The following is a 7671-nucleotide window of genomic DNA, read 5'->3' as shown; positions in this document are numbered from 1 at the left end:
TCACAATTTTCGAATAACTTTTTGATGTTTTATGACTAATAGTGATGTTGTGCTTGTACTATTTTGGACACATTGTCCTCAGGCTGTTTTTATGTTGACGTGCTATTGTTTTTAATTGTTTTAATTTGATTTGTGTATTTAACCAAAAAATACAACATTTTTACAAATGTACCTACAGTTTCCTTATTTCAACTTAGCTCAACTTTAGCTCATTGAAGCCATCCCATGAACGATTTAAAACTACTAAAATCGCTACTTCAGTTGAGGATTTATTTTTATGACTTGATACTTTTACTCCCAACATTTGAAAATACTTTGACTTCCTTTGTCAAAATAGGCTCATTACTTGTTTCATCCTTCGCGGATGACGACACGAGATTTTTTCTCTCTCTCTTTTACACGGCTGCATGTTTTTCTTTGGTTTGTGCTAAGACTCGTAAAAACAGACACAAGATACAACCTCCAATTTGGATCTCGCAGCATACAAGTTTGACTGAGTGTGCGTGTGAGTGTAATAATAATAATAATAACAAAATAGAGCACTTTTAATGCTTTATTATTTTGAATTTAAAACCTATATCGTGCAGAAAGGGCGTGATACATCGTATGTGTATGTAATGTATAGTATTTTTCGTTACGTTTTTTTGTTTTGCTCATGCAAGACCTGTCAGAATTTATACAATAGGGTATTGAATATAATGGATACTGAAATCCTTTTTACTTTTGTTCATTTCAGTGTGTACCATTTCCCTTTATTTAAGGAAAGATGTTGACGGCGTACTTCAGCTTTGAACAATTTTTTTTTTTTTTTTACACGTGTATCTGTACTTCTACTTAAACACGAAGGGTGAGTCATTTTGCTCCCTCTGCCGAAGAGCGCAACTTCTTATCTCGTAGGAAACACGCTGGAGTTTTGCGCATACGACTGACAAGATGAGCGACACAATGATTGACAGTCAAACAGGACGAACTCCGCAACTGTCGCCTCGTCGCACGAAGGCTTTTTGTCACACGGCTGAGCAGACGGATACGCACGCTAATAACCGGCGTGGCCAATCATCGTCCGAACATGGAACGTGGTTGTCATTGTGCTGCCAGATATGACGCTTCTTTTAAGACCCATCCCCTAAAATGTTGTTTTTAGACAATTGTCACTTGTTTCAAGCTAAATTTCACTTTTGATAAGTTGAGACATTTTCCATTATAATGAGAAAAATACATTATTCTGACCATTTTTTTCATAATTCTTGCACCAAATTTTTAAATTACTGCCCATTCATTTGATCTTTTAAAAAAAATATTTTTTCATGAAAAACAGCTGACCAGTTCAACCATCAACAGTACACTTTTATTTAATTTGCAATACACACACACACACACACACACACACACATACATAATATATATATATAAATATATATATATATATATATATTAGGGATGTAATGATATGAATATCTCATGGTTTCGGTTCTATCACGGTATTTATGTCACGGTACGATAATTAATGCGATATCGTGGGAAAGCTCCCGATATTGCAGGAGAACCGAAAACCTCTTTCCGAGAATTCCCTGCCACAGCGAGTCACTCGCATTATTTTCGGGCAGAGCTTTTACGCCGGACTTAACAATGAAAGTAACATTTTGTTTGAATACCTATTTAATGAATTACTCTAATTACAGTAATAGGATCGCAATTAAGAGATTTGCAAATCAGTGCTAATGTTAGAATGTTTGCTCAAGAGGACACGCTGGCTGTGTGAGTTGCTATGCTGAACTGGTCAAGAACAAACTTCGCTATATAATAATAAACCAGGGAGAAAAAAAGTGTATTCATGTCTTTTTCTGTTGATGAGTGGTTTGAGTGACATTTCGTTGGAAACAAATAGAAAAAAGCTGGGAGCGAGGACTTACCTCACTCAGAGCAATTAGCTTGATGATGTCATTTCTTTCATGTAGCTCACTTTCTTTTCTCTTCCACTAGATGGCGAAAAAGGTTGAGTAACATTGTTGCGTCGACATGTTGAGAATCATAACTTGAGAGGATAATAATTACTATTTCAAAGAACAAAGTTTTAGTCACGACCAGGAAGATGTATCAACAAAATCACAAAAGCTGATTTCAAACAAATTTTCTCTGTTATATTTGATATTTAAATTGGTCAACAAAGGGAGGGACAAGTGAATAAAACAATCAAGCAAGTGTAAATAACCCAAGTAAATATATAATGCCGTTTTTAAATGTTGAGTTTATTTATTAAGGGGGAAAAAACGATTGAAAGGTACCTGGCCCTGTGTGAAAAAGTCATTGCCCGCCAAGCCTACTAACTGGTTGGGCCACCCTCAGCAGCAACAACTCAAATCACGCATTTTCTAGAACTGCCAATGATATTTTGGCCCAGAATTGCCTGAATCCATGTGTCTCTCTAACCCTTCCCAGCATCACCTCCAAGTGTCGCCTGAAAGCACCGACAGCTGCAGAAACGTGCGTACGCCAGCCATGAAGTTGGCTCATTTCACTCTTGATACATCTGAACTTTGCCGTGAAAAAGAACGTACGCCACATTTTTTTTGCCTACGCACCTTTTGTACATGAGGCCCCAGGAGTGGTCGAGTGCATGATTCTCAACTGGTGGGTCGGGACCCAGTTCTGGCTCCTACCGAAGAGATATCTAATGAGGAACAAAGTTAGAGACACATCTTTTCAGCTTATCCATACATTTTCCATCCATCCATCCATTTTCTACCGCTTATCCGAGGTCGGGTCGCGGGGGCAGTAGCTTTAGCAGGGACGCCCAGACTCCCCAGCCACTTCATCCAGCTCTTCCGGGGGGATCCCGAGGCGTTCCCAGGCCAGCCGAAAGACGTAGTCTCTCCAGCGTGTCCTGGGTCGTCCCCGGGGTCTCCTCCCGGTGGGACGTGCCCGGAACACCTCACCGGGGAGGCGTCCGGGAGGCATCCGAATCAGATGCCCCAGCCACCTAATCTGCCTCCTCTCGATGTGAAGGCGCAGCGGCTCTACTTTGAGATCCTCCCGGATGACTGAGATTCTCACCCTATCTCGAAGGGAGAGCCCGGACACCCTGCGGAGGAAACTCATTTCGGCCGCTTGTATCCGGGATCTTGTTCTTTCGGTTATGACCCACAGCTTGTGACCATAGGTGAGGGTAGGAACGTAGATCGACCGGTAAATCGAGCGCTTCGCCTTTCGGCTTAGCTCCTTCTTTACCACAACGGACCGATACAAAGTCCGCATCACTGCAGACGCTGCACCGATCCGCCTGTCGATCTCCCGTTCCATTCTTCCCTCACTCGTGAACAAGACCCCAAGATACTTGAACTCCTCCACTTGGGACAGGATCTCATCCCCAACCTGGGGAGGCCACGCCACCCTTTTCCGACTGAGGACCATGGTCTCAGATTTGGAGGTGCTGATTCTCATCCCAGCCGCTTCATATTGTTAAGGACGTAATATAATGTCAATGTTCAATAGATCATGGAACCTTCAATCGTCCTTGCGTGTTCGTTTTCTTTGTCCAAAGAGAGAGGAAAAAACAAGACACCAACGTGCTGAGTCTCAGGGTGCATTCAATCAACTTCCCACCAGAGTGCAGGTTCAGTGAATGATACACCTTGTTTATTTGAGCTAACTCCTTTTATACATGTCAGAAGGTTTCGTTATGACTGTTCAGTAGAAGGTTTTGATATATGTTTAGCAGAAGGTACCTCTGGCCTTGGGTGTTATCAGAAAAGGGAGTCATCCTAAGAACATCATTCTTCAGTAATCTACCTTGGCTGCTATGAAGAAGAAAAGGGAGTCATCCTAAGATGTGGGCACCCCTCTCTCTGGTCTTGGATGTTTTGGAAATTGAACTTAATTGTTAAAGAAAGGAACATAGCTTCATGAGTACAAATAGAACAATCCAACAATACTCAGCTGCGAACTGCTCCAGTGAGAGTTGGAGGTCACGGCTTGATGAAGCCAACAGGACCACATCATCTGCAAAAAGCAGTGATGCAATATTGAGGGCAGCAAACCGAACCCCCTCTACGCCTCGGCTGCGCCTTGAAATTCTGTCCATAAAACAGAATCGGTGACAAAGGGCAGCCTTGGTGGAGTCAGACCCTCACCGGAAACGAGTCCGACTTACTCCCGGATATGCGGACCGAACTCTGACTCCGGTCGTACAGGGACCAAGCATCCCGTATCAGGGGGTTCGGGACCCCATAATCCCGAAGCACCCCCCACAGGACTCCCCGAGGGACACGGTCGAACGCTTTCTCCAAGTCCACAAAATACATGTAGACTGGTTGGGCGAACTCCCATGCACCCTCGAGGACTCTGCCGAGGGTGTAGAGCTGGTCCACTGTTCCACGGCCAGGACGAAAACCACACTGCTTCTCCTGAATCTGAGATTCAATCCAGAGGTACTGTCCCCGATGTCCATGCGATGTTGCAGCGGTGTTTCAACCAGGACAGCCCCACAACATCCAGAGCCTTTCGGAACTCTGGGCGAATCTCATCCACCTTGCCACCGAGGAGCTTTTTAACCACCTCGGTGACCTCAACCTCAGAGATAGGAGACCCCGCCTCAGAGACCCCAATCTCTGCTGCCTCATGGGAAGGCGTGTCGGTGGAATTGAGGAGGTCTTCAACGTATTCTCCCCATCGGCTCACAACGTCCCGAGTCGAGGTCAGCAGCGCCCCATCCCCACTATACACAGTGCTGATGGTGCACTGCTCATGAGACGCTGGATGGTGGACCAGAATTTCCTCGAAGCCGTCCGGAAGACTTTCTCCATGGCCTCACCGAACTCCTCCCATACCCGGGTTTTTGCTTCAGCGACCACCAAAGCTGCATTCATGGTGTTCGTTATGGACAATCTGTCATGAACATGGTTAGGGCGACGGCGAGGAACGCAAGGCAAGAACATGGTGGACCCAATTACAGGGAAGCAAGGCAGGAGTGCGGGAATCTCAAAATAATAATATTTAATCACAATGATAAAACAACTGGCGACTATGACATGGCAAGACATGTGACAACGACAATGAACCGACAAAGACTGAAAGAACCCAGGGAACTAAATACAAACAAATTGACGAGACAACGAGGAAAACCTGGACAAGACACGAGTGGCTGGAGAGAGCTGATTGGTCGACACAAAATAGACGAGAACAGGTGGACACAACAACCTAATGAGCACACGACAAACATGGAACACAGAAAAACATGGAACAAAACTAAACACAACCCAAACCCAAAACACAGACCATGACAGTACCCCCCCTCTAAAGGAACGGATCCCAGACGTTCCCCAAACAACAACCAAAAAGTCATCAACTCAGGGTGGGCGGAAGGGGGCCTGGAGGAGGGTACAGAGTCCACCCCTCAGGTCAGTCTGGTGGCCATCCAGGCCACCCGCGGTGAGGTGCTTGGCTGAGCGGTTCAGGAGGTCGTCCAGGACGCCAAGCACCAGGGTCTTTACAGGGCCATTCAGGCGGACGGCCACGGTGCCGAACCCAATGGTAATGCAGGGGCCAGGCAATAGGGTCGGGTGGCGGCCGCTGGACGAGCGCCGCCGGAGCGAGGACGTGTGGCGGCCGCTGGACGAGCGCCGCCGGAGCAGGGTCGGGTGGCGGCCGCTGGACGAGCGCCGCCGGAGCAGGGTCGGGTGGCGGCCGCTGGACGAGCGCCGCCGGAGCAGGGTCGGGTGGCGGCCGCTGGACGAGCGCCGCCGGAGCAGGGTCGGATGGCGGCCGCTGGACGAGCGCCGCCGGAGCAGGGTCGGGTGGCGGCCGCTGGACGAGCGCCGCCGGAGCAGGGTCGGGTGGCGGCCGCTGGACGAGCGCCGCCGGAGCAGGGTCGGGTGGCGGCCGCTGGACGAGCGCCGCCGGAGCAGGGTCGGGTGGCAGCCGCTGGACGAGCGCCGCCGGAGCAAGGACGGGTGGCAGCCGCTGGACGAGCGCCGCCGGAGCATGGTCGGGTGGCGGTCGCTGGACGAGCGCCAACGGAACATGGTCGGGTGGCGGCCGCTGGACGAGCGCCGCCGGAACATGGTCGGGTGGCGGCCGCTGGACGAGCGCCGCCGGAACATGGTCGGATGGCTGCCGCTGGACGAGCGCCGCCGGAGCAAGGACGGGTGGCGGCCGCTGGACGAGCGCCGCCGGAGCAGGGTCGGGTGGCGGCCGCTGGACGAGCGCCGCCGGAGCAGGGTCGGGTGGCGGCCGCTGGACGAGCGCCGCCGGAGCAGGGTCGGGTGGCGGCCGCTGGACGAGCGCCGCCGGAGCAGGGTCGGGTGGCGGCCGCTGGACGAGCGCCGCCGGAGCAAGGACGGGTGGCGGCCGCTGGACGAGCGCCGCCGGAGCAGGGTCGGGTGGCGGGCGCTGGACGAGCGCCGCCGGAGCAGGGTCGGGTGGCGGCCGCTGGACGAGCGCCGCCGGAGCAGGGTCGGGTGGCGGCCGCTGGACGAGCGCCGCCGGAGCAGGGTCGGGTGGCGGCCGCTGGACGAGCGCCGCCGGAGCAGGGTCGGGTGGCGGCCGCTGGACGAGCGCCGCCGGAGCAGGGTCGGGTGGCGGCCGCTGGACGAGCGCCGCCGGAGCAGGGTCGGGTGGCGGCCGCTGGACGAGCGCCGCCGGAGCAAGGACGGGTGGCGGCCGCTGGACGAGCGCCGCCGGAGCATGGTCGGGTGGCGGCCGCTGGACGAGCGCCGCCGGAACATGGTCGGGTGGCGGCCGCTGGACGAGCGCCGCCGGAACATGGTCGGGTGGCGGCCGCTGGACGAGCGCCGCCGGAACATGGTCGGGTGGCGGCCGCTGGACGAGCGCCGCCGGAACATGGTCGGATGGCTGCCGCTGGAACATGGTCGGATGGCTGCCGCTGGACGAGCGCCGCCGGAACATGGTCGGATGGCTGCCGCTGGACGAGCGCCGCCGGAACATGGTCGGATGGCTGCCGCTGGACGAGCGCCGCCGGAACATGGTCGGATGGCTGCCGCTGGACGAGCGCCGCCGGAACATGGTCGGATGGCTGCCGCTGGACGAGCGCCGCCGGAGCAAGGACGGATGGCTGTCGCTGGACGAGCGCCGCCGGAACATGGTCGGATGGCTGCCGCTGGACGAGCGCCGCCGGAACATGGTCGGATGGCTGCCGCTGGACGAGCGCCGCCGGAACATGGTCGGGTGGCGGCCGCTGGACGAGCGCTGCCGGAGCAAGGACGGGTGGCGGCCGCTGGACGAGCACCGTTGGAGCAGGGTCAGGTGGCGGCCGCTGGACGAGCGCCGCCGGTGCGGGAGCCTGGCGCAGCTGCCGAGGAGCCGGAATGGGAGCCTGGCGCAGCTGCCGATTAGCCGGAACGGGAGCTGCAGTCGCTTCCTCAGCCTGCCGCCATTGAGGTGTGGGAGTAGAGGGTATGGGAGTGGAAGAGTGCACAAGGTCTCGGGAAGGTGAACTAGGAAAAAAAGTTGGTACTGAACATGGCTTGGGGGCAGGTTTGACTAGACGTGACTTAATTGGAGCCGTGGAACAACGTGTGGGAACAGGTGAAAAATCAAGTGATTTGTGAACAGGGGGGAAAAAAACGAGGGGGCAAAATTTGACCTTTACTTGGGCGCCTCCGTTCGCCACCACGCGGCGGTCCCGGGTAGATGGCCAAACGGGTGCCCAAGAAA

Source organism: Phyllopteryx taeniolatus, chromosome 23 (genome assembly GCF_024500385.1).
Source record: "Phyllopteryx taeniolatus isolate TA_2022b chromosome 23, UOR_Ptae_1.2, whole genome shotgun sequence".
NCBI lineage: Eukaryota > Metazoa > Chordata > Actinopteri > Syngnathiformes > Syngnathidae > Phyllopteryx > Phyllopteryx taeniolatus.
The sequence above is the reverse complement of the archived record's forward strand: the minus strand, read 5'-3'. Positions refer to the sequence as shown.